At 53.9% G+C, this 12,380-nt stretch overlaps 4 non-coding genes across 4 annotated transcripts; all 4 read right to left on the bottom strand.

The window, feature by feature from the left end:
- Positions 1–175: 175 nt before the first annotated feature.
- Positions 176–294, bottom strand: LOC138558640 (5S ribosomal RNA). Its single transcript, XR_011298782.1, has one exon. It is a non-coding gene; the product is annotated as a 5S ribosomal RNA (ribosomal RNA).
- A 3,115-nt stretch (positions 295–3,409) lies between these two features.
- LOC138558629 (5S ribosomal RNA) lies at positions 3,410–3,528 on the bottom strand. Its single transcript, XR_011298771.1, has one exon. It is a non-coding gene; the product is annotated as a 5S ribosomal RNA (ribosomal RNA).
- A 3,121-nt stretch (positions 3,529–6,649) lies between these two features.
- On the bottom strand, positions 6,650–6,768 carry LOC138558616 (5S ribosomal RNA). The gene has a single exon (XR_011298759.1). It is a non-coding gene; the product is annotated as a 5S ribosomal RNA (ribosomal RNA).
- Positions 6,769–9,867: 3,099 nt separating this feature from the next.
- Positions 9,868–9,986, bottom strand: LOC138558981 (5S ribosomal RNA). Its single transcript, XR_011299099.1, has one exon. It is a non-coding gene; the product is annotated as a 5S ribosomal RNA (ribosomal RNA).
- Between the last annotated feature and the right edge of the window lie 2,394 nt (positions 9,987–12,380).

Below are 12,380 nucleotides of genomic sequence, written 5' to 3'. Positions count from 1 at the left end.
AGTTTGGCGACAACGTGTCCGCCTCTGACGGGGCTCTGCATTGGAGCGAGGGCTGCTGTCTGCCCCTGTGCCTTTTTCACGCGCCGTGTTTGTTAAAATTAAAAGCGGAATGGAGGAAAAATGTAGTTCAAGACGGAGAAGACGAACGCCGCCTATCGGGCACAGAGTAGCAAAATGCCTACAGCACCTGGTATTCCCAGGCGGTCTCCCATCCAAGTACTAACCAGGCCCGACCCTGCTTAGCTTCCGAGATCGGACGAGATCGGGCGCATTCAGGGTGGTATGGCCGTAGGCGAAGAGTGCGCCGATTCCGAGCCTCTTGTGCTGTGTCGGCTCCTCCGACGTCCACTGCCCTCTTGCAAGGCTGAACGCTGTCCTCTGCAGTGTGCTTCTGCCCTTCTTTTTGCCTCAAGCTCAGGAGCCACAGCTGCCAGCTTGGAAAAGCAACGAGCAGCTCCATGCACCCACTTTTGAAATACCCACTTGCCTACTCATGTTTGCAAAGAAAGTGTCTGTAAATTCAGGCCAAGCCACACTTGCACTCACTCACCCAAGCATCCGTTCCTTACAAAACTTTAAAAAAAAACTCGGAAAGAAAGATGGAAATAAACACACACACAATTTTCCTGCTGGGGGCTCCTCGACGCTTTGGAAGGCAGAGGGTGATGTTGGTTGAGGCCCTTACCATATCGGGCTGGTGACCTACAAGTCCAGGAAAGAAGCAGGCCCAGTAACAGCAGCTGAGGCCCCCAGCCCAGCCCAGCCCAGGCAGGCATCAGCTTAAGGCTGACTCTCTACCCCACTGCTGCCCCAAGTTGGTTTGGCAAAAGTTTGCAAAGAAGCTGCCCGTGAATTTACCTCAAGCCACACTAGCACTCACCCAGGCGTCAGTTCCTTACAAAAATAGAAAGCACCTCTAAAAAAAGAAGAAATAAACACACACACAATTTTCCTGCTGCTGTCTCCTCGACTCTTTGGAAGGCAGAGGGCGATGTTGGTTGAGGCCTTACCTTCTCAGGCTGGCGGCCTACAAGTCCAGGAAAGAAGCAGGCCCAGTAACAGCAACTGAGGCCCCCAGCCCAGCCACGCCTAGGCAGGCATCAGCGGAAGGCTGACTCTCTACCCCAGTGCTGCCCCAAGTTGTTTTGGCAAAAGTTTGCAAAGAAGCTGCCCGTAAATTTACCTCAAGCCACACTAGCACTCACCCAGGCGTCGGTTCCTTACAAAAATAGAAAGCATCTCTAAAAAAGAAGAAATAAACACACACACAATTTTCCTGCTGGGGACTCCTCGACTCTTTGGAAGGCAGAGGGCGATGTTGGTTGAGGCCCTTACTTTCTCCGGCTGGTGGCCTACAAGTCCAGGAAAGAAGCAGGCCCAGTAACAGCAGCTGAGGCCCCCAGCCCAGCCACGCCTAGGCAGGCATCAGCAGAAGGCTGACTCTCTACCCCACTGCTGCCCCAAGTTGGTTTGGCAAAAGTTTGCAAAGAAGATGCCTGTAAATTTAACTCACGCCACACTAGCACTCACCCAGGCGTCAGTTCCTTACAAAAATAGAAAGCACCTCTAAAAAAAGAAGAAATAAACACACACACAATTTTCCTGCTGCGGTCTCCTCGACTCTTTGGAAGGCAGAGGGCGATGTTGGTTGAGGCCTTACCTTCTCAGGCTGGCGGCCTACAAGTCCAGGAAAGAAGCAGGCCCAGTAACAGCAACTGAGGCCCCCAGCCCAGCCACGCCTAGGCAGGCATCAGCGGAAGGCTGACTCTCTACCCCAGTGCTGCCCCAAGTTGGTTTGGCAAAAGTTTGCAAAGAAGCTGCCCGTAAATTTACCTCAAGCCACACTAGCACTCACCCAGGCGTCGGTTCCTTACAAAAATAGAAAGCATCTCTAAAAAAAGAAGAAATACACACACACAATTTTCCTGCTGGGGACACCTCGACTCTTTGGAAGGCAGAGGGCGATGTTGGTTGAGGCCCTTACCTTCTCGGGCTGGTGGCCTACAAGTCCAGGAAAGAAGCAGGCCCAGTAACAGCAGCTGAGGCCCCCAGACCAGCCCAGCCCAGGCAGGCATCAGCAGAAGGCTGACTCTCTACCCCACTGCTGCTCCAAGTTGGTTTGGCAAAAGTTTGCAAAGAAGATGCCTGTAAATTTAGCTCACGCCACACTAGCACTCACCCAGGCGTCGTTTCCTTACAAAAATAGAAAGCATCTCTAAAAAAGAAGAAATAAACACACACACAATTTTCCTGCTGGGGACTCCTCGACTCTTTGGAAGGCAGAGGGCGATGTTGGTTGAGGCCCTTACTTTCTCCGGCTGGTGGCCTACAAGTCCAGGAAAGAAGCAGGCCCAGTAACAGCAGCTGAGGCCCCCAGCCCAGCCACGCCTAGGCAGGCATCAGCGGAAGGCTGACTCTCTACCCCACTGCTGCCCCAAGTTGGTTTGGCAAAAGTTTGCAAAGAAGCTGCCCGTGAATTTACCTCAAGCCACACTAGCACTCATCCAGGCGTCAGTTCCTTGCAAAAATAGAAAGCACCTCTAAAAAAAGAAGAAATAAACACACACACAATTTTCCTGCTGCGGTCTCCTCGACTCCTTAGAAGGCGGAGGGCAACCTTCGCCGCTGGTGGCCTTCACATGCAGGAAAGAAGCACACCCAGGAACAGCAGCTGAGGCTCCCAGCCCAGGCAGGCTTCAGCTGAAGGCCGACTTGGGAAGCACTGAGGCCAGACCCTGGGCTCCTGGGTCCCTCGGCTGAAGGCTCGAGGCCAGACCCCTTGGCTCCTGTGTCCCTTGGCTGAAGGCTCGACCAGGCTCGATCAGGCGAGATATTAGGTAGCATGGGGCCCAGCTGGGACTTCTAGGAAGCTTAGGGTGACGGCCGCTTCTGCCCCATCATCCAGAGGCCTGGCTATGGAGAGGCATGATGTGGCCTCCCTCCCTTCCTGCCTCTTGTAGGCACTTCTCCCCCGTGAGCACTTCCCGCTCCAGGTGTCCCCTTGTCTCCCAGGGTGCACTCTTCCTCTAGAGCCCACATATGCAGATGAGGCCCATCCACTTGCCTCCCCTAGCTGTAGGGGGCCTTGCGCGTCCACTGGAGAGAAAACGGGGAGACGCTGGAGGTGCTTTGCCAGGGACACGAGTGGCCCTTTCTGGCTGCATCCACCCACCCGAGGCGGCAAGCTGCTGCCCTGGCTTCAGTCTCCTGCTGCTGCTGCTGCTGCTCCAAGTTAGTTTGGCGACAACGTGTCCGCCTCTGACGGGGCTCTGCATTGGAGCGAGGGCTGCTGTCTGCCCCTGTGCCTTTTTCACGCGCCGTGTTTGTTAAAATTAAAAGCGGAATGGAGGAAAAATGTAGTTCAAGACGGAGAAGACGAACGCCGCCTATCGGGCACAGAGTAGCAAAATGCCTACAGCACCTGGTATTCCCAGGCGGTCTCCCATCCAAGTACTAACCAGGCCCGACCCTGCTTAGCTTCCGAGATCGGACGAGATCGGGCGCATTCAGGGTGGTATGGCCGTAGGCGAAGAGTGCGCCGATTCCGAGCCTCTTGTGCTGTGTCGGCTCCTCCGACGTCCACTGCCCTCTTGCAAGGCTGAACGCTGTCCTCTGCAGTGTGCTTCTGCCCTTCTTTTTGCCTCAAGCTCAGGAGCCACAGCTGCCAGCTTGGAAAAGCAACGAGCAGCTCCATGCACCCACTTTTGAAATACCCACTTGCCTACTCATGTTTGCAAAGAAAGTGTCTGTAAATTCAGGCCAAGCCACACTTGCACTCACTCACCCAAGCATCCGTTCCTTACAAAACTTTAAAAAAAAACTCGGAAAGAAAGATGGAAATAAACACACACACAATTTTCCTGCTGGGGGCTCCTCGACGCTTTGGAAGGCAGAGGGTGATGTTGGTTGAGGCCCTTACCATCTCGGGCTGGTGGCCTACAAGTCCAGGAAAGAAGCAGGCCCAGTAACAGCAGCTGAGGCCCCCAGCCCAGCCCAGGCAGGCATCAGCTTAAGGCTGACTCTCTACCCCACTGCTGCCCCAAGTTGGTTTGGCAAAAGTTTGCAAAGAAGCTGCCCGTGAATTTACCTCAAGCCACACTAGCACTCACCCAGGCGTCAGTTCCTTACAAAAATAGAAAGCACCTCTAAAAAAAGAAGAAATAAACACACACACAATTTTCCTGCTGCGGTCTCCTCGACTCTTTGGAAGGCAGAGGGCGATGTTGGTTGAGGCCTTACCTTCTCAGGCTGGCGGCCTACAAGTCCAGGAAAGAAGCAGGCCCAGTAACAGCAACTGAGGCCCCCAGCCCAGCCACGCCTAGGCAGGCATCAGCGGAAGGCTGACTCTCTACCCCAGTGCTGCCCCAAGTTGTTTTGGCAAAAGTTTGCAAAGAAGCTGCCCGTAAATTTACCTCAAGCCACACTAGCACTCACCCAGGCGTCGGTTCCTTACAAAAATAGAAAGCATCTCTAAAAAAGAAGAAATAAACACACACACAATTTTCCTGCTGGGGACTCCTCGACTCTTTGGAAGGCAGAGGGCGATGTTGGTTGAGGCCCTTACTTTCTCCGGCTGGTGGCCTACAAGTCCAGGAAAGAAGCAGGCCCAGTAACAGCAGCTGAGGCCCCCAGCCCAGCCACGCCTAGGCAGGCATCAGCAGAAGGCTGACTCTCTACCCCACTGCTGCCCCAAGTTGGTTTGGCAAAAGTTTGCAAAGAAGATGCCTGTAAATTTAACTCACGCCACACTAGCACTCACCCAGGCGTCAGTTCCTTACAAAAATAGAAAGCACCTCTAAAAAAAGAAGAAATAAACACACACACAATTTTCCTGCTGCGGTCTCCTCGACTCTTTGGAAGGCAGAGGGCGATGTTGGTTGAGGCCTTACCTTCTCAGGCTGGCGGCCTACAAGTCCAGGAAAGAAGCAGGCCCAGTAACAGCAACTGAGGCCCCCAGCCCAGCCACGCCTAGGCAGGCATCAGCGGAAGGCTGACTCTCTACCCCAGTGCTGCCCCAAGTTGGTTTGGCAAAAGTTTGCAAAGAAGCTGCCCGTAAATTTACCTCAAGCCACACTAGCACTCACCCAGGCGTCGGTTCCTTACAAAAATAGAAAGCATCTCTAAAAAAAGAAGAAATACACACACACAATTTTCCTGCTGGGGACACCTCGACTCTTTGGAAGGCAGAGGGCGATGTTGGTTGAGGCCCTTACCTTCTCGGGCTGGTGGCCTACAAGTCCAGGAAAGAAGCAGGCCCAGTAACAGCAGCTGAGGCCCCCAGACCAGCCCAGCCCAGGCAGGCATCAGCAGAAGGCTGACTCTCTACCCCACTGCTGCTCCAAGTTGGTTTGGCAAAAGTTTGCAAAGAAGATGCCTGTAAATTTAGCTCACGCCACACTAGCACTCACCCAGGCGTCGTTTCCTTACAAAAATAGAAAGCATCTCTAAAAAAGAAGAAATAAACACACACACAATTTTCCTGCTGGGGACTCCTCGACTCTTTGGAAGGCAGAGGGCGATGTTGGTTGAGGCCCTTACTTTCTCCGGCTGGTGGCCTACAAGTCCAGGAAAGAAGCAGGCCCAGTAACAGCAGCTGAGGCCCCCAGCCCAGCCACGCCTAGGCAGGCATCAGCAGAAGGCTGACTCTCTACCCCACTGCTGCCCCAAGTTGGTTTGGCAAAAGTTTGCAAAGAAGCTGCCCGTGAATTTACCTCAAGCCACACTAGCACTCATCCAGGCGTCAGTTCCTTGCAAAAATAGAAAGCACCTCTAAAAAAAGAAGAAATAAACACACACACAATTTTCCTGCTGCGGTCTCCTCGACTCCTTAGAAGGCGGAGGGCAACCTTCGCCGCTGGTGGCCTTCACATGCAGGAAAGAAGCACACCCAGGAACAGCAGCTGAGGCTCCCAGCCCAGGCAGGCTTCAGCTGAAGGCCGACTTGGGAAGCACTGAGGCCAGACCCTGGGCTCCTGGGTCCCTCGGCTGAAGGCTCGAGGCCAGACCCCTTGGCTCCTGTGTCCCTTGGCTGAAGGCTCGACCAGTGCTCGACCAGGCTCGATCAGGCGAGATATTAGGTAGCATGGGGCCCAGCTGGGACTTCTAGGAAGCTTAGGGTGACGGCCGCTTCTGCCCCATCATCCAGAGGCCTGGCTATGGAGAGGCATGATGTGGCCTCCCTCCCTTCCTGCCTCTTGTAGGCACTTCTCCCCCGTGAGCACTTCCCGCTCCAGGTGTCCCCTTGTCTCCCAGGGTGCACTCTTCCTCTAGAGCCCACATATGCAGATGAGGCCCATCCACTTGCCTCCCCTAGCTGTAGGGGGCCTTGCGCGTCCACTGGAGAGAAAACGGGGAGACGCTGGAGGTGCTTTGCCAGGGACACGAGTGGCCCTTTCTGGCTGCATCCACCCACCCGAGGCGGCAAGCTGCTGCCCTGGCTTCAGTCTCCTGCTGCTGCTGCTGCTGCTCCAAGTTAGTTTGGCGACAACGTGTCCGCCTCTGACGGGGCTCTGCATTGGAGCGAGGGCTGCTGTCTGCCCCTGTGCCTTTTTCACGCGCCGTGTTTGTTAAAATTAAAAGCGGAATGGAGGAAAAATGTAGTTCAAGACGGAGAAGACGAACGCCGCCTATCGGGCACAGAGTAGCAAAATGCCTACAGCACCTGGTATTCCCAGGCGGTCTCCCATCCAAGTACTAACCAGGCCCGACCCTGCTTAGCTTCCGAGATCGGACGAGATCGGGCGCATTCAGGGTGGTATGGCCGTAGGCGAAGAGTGCGCCGATTCCGAGCCTCTTGTGCTGTGTCGGCTCCTCCGACGTCCACTGCCCTCTTGCAAGGCTGAACGCTGTCCTCTGCAGTGTGCTTCTGCCCTTCTTTTTGCCTCAAGCTCAGGAGCCACAGCTGCCAGCTTGGAAAAGCAACGAGCAGCTCCATGCACCCACTTTTGAAATACCCACTTGCCTACTCATGTTTGCAAAGAAAGTGTCTGTAAATTCAGGCCAAGCCACACTTGCACTCACTCACCCAAGCATCCGTTCCTTACAAAACTTTAAAAAAAAACTCGGAAAGAAAGATGGAAATAAACACACACACAATTTTCCTGCTGGGGGCTCCTCGACGCTTTGGAAGGCAGAGGGTGATGTTGGTTGAGGCCCTTACCATATCGGGCTGGTGACCTACAAGTCCAGGAAAGAAGCAGGCCCAGTAACAGCAGCTGAGGCCCCCAGCCCAGCCCAGCCCAGGCAGGCATCAGCTTAAGGCTGACTCTCTACCCCACTGCTGCCCCAAGTTGGTTTGGCAAAAGTTTGCAAAGAAGCTGCCCGTGAATTTACCTCAAGCCACACTAGCACTCACCCAGGCGTCAGTTCCTTACAAAAATAGAAAGCACCTCTAAAAAAAGAAGAAATAAACACACACACAATTTTCCTGCTGCGGTCTCCTCGACTCTTTGGAAGGCAGAGGGCGATGTTGGTTGAGGCCTTACCTTCTCAGGCTGGCGGCCTACAAGTCCAGGAAAGAAGCAGGCCCAGTAACAGCAACTGAGGCCCCCAGCCCAGCCACGCCTAGGCAGGCATCAGCGGAAGGCTGACTCTCTACCCCAGTGCTGCCCCAAGTTGTTTTGGCAAAAGTTTGCAAAGAAGCTGCCCGTAAATTTACCTCAAGCCCAGGCGTCGGTTCCTTACAAAAATAGAAAGCATCTCTAAAAAAGAAGAAATAAACACACACACAATTTTCCTGCTGGGGACTCCTCGACTCTTTGGAAGGCAGAGGGCGATGTTGGTTGAGGCCCTTACTTTCTCCGGCTGGTGGCCTACAAGTCCAGGAAAGAAGCAGGCCCAGTAACAGCAGCTGAGGCCCCCAGCCCAGCCACGCCTAGGCAGGCATCAGCAGAAGGCTGACTCTCTACCCCACTGCTGCCCCAAGTTGGTTTGGCAAAAGTTTGCAAAGAAGATGCCTGTAAATTTAACTCACGCCACACTAGCACTCACCCAGGCGTCAGTTCCTTACAAAAATAGAAAGCACCTCTAAAAAAAGAAGAAATAAACACACACACAATTTTCCTGCTGCGGTCTCCTCGACTCTTTGGAAGGCAGAGGGCGATGTTGGTTGAGGCCTTACCTTCTCAGGCTGGCGGCCTACAAGTCCAGGAAAGAAGCAGGCCCAGTAACAGCAACTGAGGCCCCCAGCCCAGCCACGCCTAGGCAGGCATCAGCGGAAGGCTGACTCTCTACCCCAGTGCTGCCCCAAGTTGGTTTGGCAAAAGTTTGCAAAGAAGCTGCCCGTAAATTTACCTCAAGCCACACTAGCACTCACCCAGGCGTCGGTTCCTTACAAAAATAGAAAGCATCTCTAAAAAAAGAAGAAATACACACACACAATTTTCCTGCTGGGGACACCTCGACTCTTTGGAAGGCAGAGGGCGATGTTGGTTGAGGCCCTTACCTTCTCGGGCTGGTGGCCTACAAGTCCAGGAAAGAAGCAGGCCCAGTAACAGCAGCTGAGGCCCCCAGACCAGCCCAGCCCAGGCAGGCATCAGCAGAAGGCTGACTCTCTACCCCACTGCTGCTCCAAGTTGGTTTGGCAAAAGTTTGCAAAGAAGATGCCTGTAAATTTAGCTCACGCCACACTAGCACTCACCCAGGCGTCGTTTCCTTACAAAAATCGAAAGCATCTCTAAAAAAGAAGAAATAAACACACACACAATTTTCCTGCTGGGGACTCCTCGACTCTTTGGAAGGCAGAGGGCGATGTTGGTTGAGGCCCTTACTTTCTCCGGCTGGTGGCCTACAAGTCCAGGAAAGAAGCAGGCCCAGTAACAGCAGCTGAGGCCCCCAGCCCAGCCACGCCTAGGCAGGCATCAGCAGAAGGCTGACTCTCTACCCCACTGCTGCCCCAAGTTGGTTTGGCAAAAGTTTGCAAAGAAGCTGCCCGTGAATTTACCTCAAGCCACACTAGCACTCACCCAGGCGTCAGTTCCTTACAAAAATAGAAAGAATCTCTAAAAAAGAAGAAATAAACACACACACAATTTTCCTGCTTCTATCCCCTCGACTCCTTGGAAGGCGGAGGGCAACCTTCGCCGCTGGTGGCCTTCACATGCAGGAAAGAAGCACACCCAGGAACAGCAGCTGAGGCTCCCAGCCCAGGCAGGCTTCAGCTGAAGGCCGACTTGGGAAGCACTGAGGCCAGACCCTGGGCTCCTGGGTCCCTCGGCTGAAGGCTCGAGGCCAGACCCCTTGGCTCCTGTGTCCCTTGGCTGAAGGCTCGACCAGGCTCGATCAGGCGAGATATTAGGTAGCATGGGGCCCAGCTGGGACTTCTAGGAATCTTAGGGTGACGGCCGCTTCTGCCCCATCATCCAGAGGCCTGGCTATGGAGAGGCATGATGTGGCCTCCCTCCCTTCCTGCCTCTTGTAGGCACTTCTCCCCCGTGAGCACTTCCCGCTCCAGGTGTCCCCTTGTCTCCCAGGGTGCACTCTTCCTCTAGAGCCCACATATGCAGATGAGGCCCATCCACTTGCCTCCCCTAGCTGTAGGGGGCCTTGCGCGTCCACTGGAGAGAAAACGGGGAGACGCTGGAGGTGCTTTGCCAGGGACACGAGTGGCCCTTTCTGGCTGCATCCACCCACCCGAGGCGGCAAGCTGCTGCCCTGGCTTCAGTCTCCTGCTGCTGCTGCTGCTGCTCCAAGTTAGTTTGGCGACAACGTGTCCGCCTCTGACGGGGCTCTGCATTGGAGCGAGGGCTGCTGTCTGCCCCTGTGCCTTTTTCACGCGCCGTGTTTGTTAAAATTAAAAGCGGAATGGAGGAAAAATGTAGTTCAAGACGGAGAAGACGAACGCCGCCTATCGGGCACAGAGTAGCAAAATGCCAACAGCACCTGGTATTCCCAGGCGGTCTCCCATCCAAGTACTAACCAGGCCCGACCCTGCTTAGCTTCCGAGATCGGACGAGATCGGGCGCATTCAGGGTGGTATGGCCGTAGGCGAAGAGTGCACCGATTCCGAGCCTCTTGTGCTGTGTCGGCTCCTCCGACGTCCACTGCCCTCTTGCAAGGCTGAACGCTGTCCTCTGCAGTGTGCTTCTGCCCTTCTTTTTGCCTCAAGCTCAGGAGCCACAGCTGCCAGCTTGGAAAAGCAACGAGCAGCTCCATGCACCCACTTTTGAAATACCCACTTGCCTACTCATGTTTGCAAAGAAAGTGTCTGTAAATTCAGGCCAAGCCACACTTGCACTCACTCACCCAAGCATCCGTTCCTTACAAAACTTTAAAAAAAAACTCGGAAAGAAAGATGGAAATAAACACACACACAATTTTCCTGCTGGGGGCTCCTCGACGCTTTGGAAGGCAGAGGGTGATGTTGGTTGAGGCCCTTACCATCTCGGGCTGGTGGCCTACAAGTCCAGGAAAGAAGCAGGCCCAGTAACAGCAGCTGAGGCCCCCAGCCCAGCCCAGGCAGGCATCAGCTTAAGGCTGACTCTCTACCCCACTGCTGCCCCAAGTTGGTTTGGCAAAAGTTTGCAAAGAAGCTGCCCGTGAATTTACCTCAAGCCACACTAGCACTCACCCAGGCGTCAGTTCCTTACAAAAATAGAAAGCACCTCTAAAAAAAGAAGAAATAAACACACACACAATTTTCCTGCTGCGGTCTCCTCGACTCTTTGGAAGGCAGAGGGCGATGTTGGTTGAGGCCTTACCTTCTCAGGCTGGCGGCCTACAAGTCCAGGAAAGAAGCAGGCCCAGTAACAGCAACTGAGGCCCCCAGCCCAGCCACGCCTAGGCAGGCATCAGCGGAAGGCTGACTCTCTACCCCAGTGCTGCCCCAAGTTGTTTTGGCAAAAGTTTGCAAAGAAGCTGCCCGTAAATTTACCTCAAGCCACACTAGCACTCACCCAGGCGTCGGTTCCTTACAAAAATAGAAAGCATCTCTAAAAAAGAAGAAATAAACACACACACAATTTTCCTGCTGGGGACTCCTCGACTCTTTGGAAGGCAGAGGGCGATGTTGGTTGAGGCCCTTACTTTCTCCGGCTGGTGGCCTACAAGTCCAGGAAAGAAGCAGGCCCAGTAACAGCAGCTGAGGCCCCCAGCCCAGCCACGCCTAGGCAGGCATCAGCAGAAGGCTGACTCTCTACCCCACTGCTGCCCCAAGTTGGTTTGGCAAAAGTTTGCAAAGAAGATGCCTGTAAATTTAACTCACGCCACACTAGCACTCACCCAGGCGTCAGTTCCTTACAAAAATAGAAAGCACCTCTAAAAAAAGAAGAAATAAACACACACACAATTTTCCTGCTGCGGTCTCCTCGACTCTTTGGAAGGCAGAGGGCGATGTTGGTTGAGGCCTTACCTTCTCAGGCTGGCGGCCTACAAGTCCAGGAAAGAAGCAGGCCCAGTAACAGCAACTGAGGCCCCCAGCCCAGCCACGCCTAGGCAGGCATCAGCGGAAGGCTGACTCTCTACCCCAGTGCTGCCCCAAGTTGGTTTGGCAAAAGTTTGCAAAGAAGCTGCCCGTAAATTTACCTCAAGCCACACTAGCACTCACCCAGGCGTCGGTTCCTTACAAAAATAGAAAGCATCTCTAAAAAAAGAAGAAATACACACACACAATTTTCCTGCTGGGGACACCTCGACTCTTTGGAAGGCAGAGGGCGATGTTGGTTGAGGCCCTTACCTTCTCGGGCTGGTGGCCTACAAGTCCAGGAAAGAAGCAGGCCCAGTAACAGCAGCTGAGGCCCCCAGACCAGCCCAGCCCAGGCAGGCATCAGCAGAAGGCTGACTCTCTACCCCACTGCTGCTCCAAGTTGGTTTGGCAAAAGTTTGCAAAGAAGATGCCTGTAAATTTAGCTCACGCCACACTAGCACTCACCCAGGCGTCGTTTCCTTACAAAAATAGAAAGCATCTCTAAAAAAGAAGAAATAAACACACACACAATTTTCCTGCTGGGGACTCCTCGACTCTTTGGAAGGCAGAGGGCGATGTTGGTTGAGGCCCTTACTTTCTCCGGCTGGTGGCCTACAAGTCCAGGAAAGAAGCAGGCCCAGTAACAGCAGCTGAGGCCCCCAGCCCAGCCACGCCTAGGCAGGCATCAGCAGAAGGCTGACTCTCTACCCCACTGCTGCCCCAAGTTGGTTTGGCAAAAGTTTGCAAAGAAGCTGCCCGTGAATTTACCTCAAGCCACACTAGCACTCACCCAGGCGTCAGTTCCTTACAAAAATAGAAAGAATCTCTAAAAAAGAAGAAATAAACACACACACAATTTTCCTGCTTCTATCCCCTCGACTCCTTGGAAGGCGGAGGGCAACCTTCGCCGCTGGTGGCCTTCACATGCAGGAAAGAAGCACACCCAGGAACAGCAGCTGAGGCTCCCAGCCCAGGCAGG

Source organism: Ambystoma mexicanum, unplaced genomic scaffold (assembly GCF_040938575.1).
Source record: "Ambystoma mexicanum isolate Mex_15411 unplaced genomic scaffold, UKY_AmexF1_1 Mex_scaf34, whole genome shotgun sequence".
Lineage (NCBI taxonomy): Eukaryota > Metazoa > Chordata > Amphibia > Caudata > Ambystomatidae > Ambystoma > Ambystoma mexicanum.
Note: the sequence above shows the minus strand (reverse complement) of the source record. Positions and strands in the feature narration are given on the sequence as shown.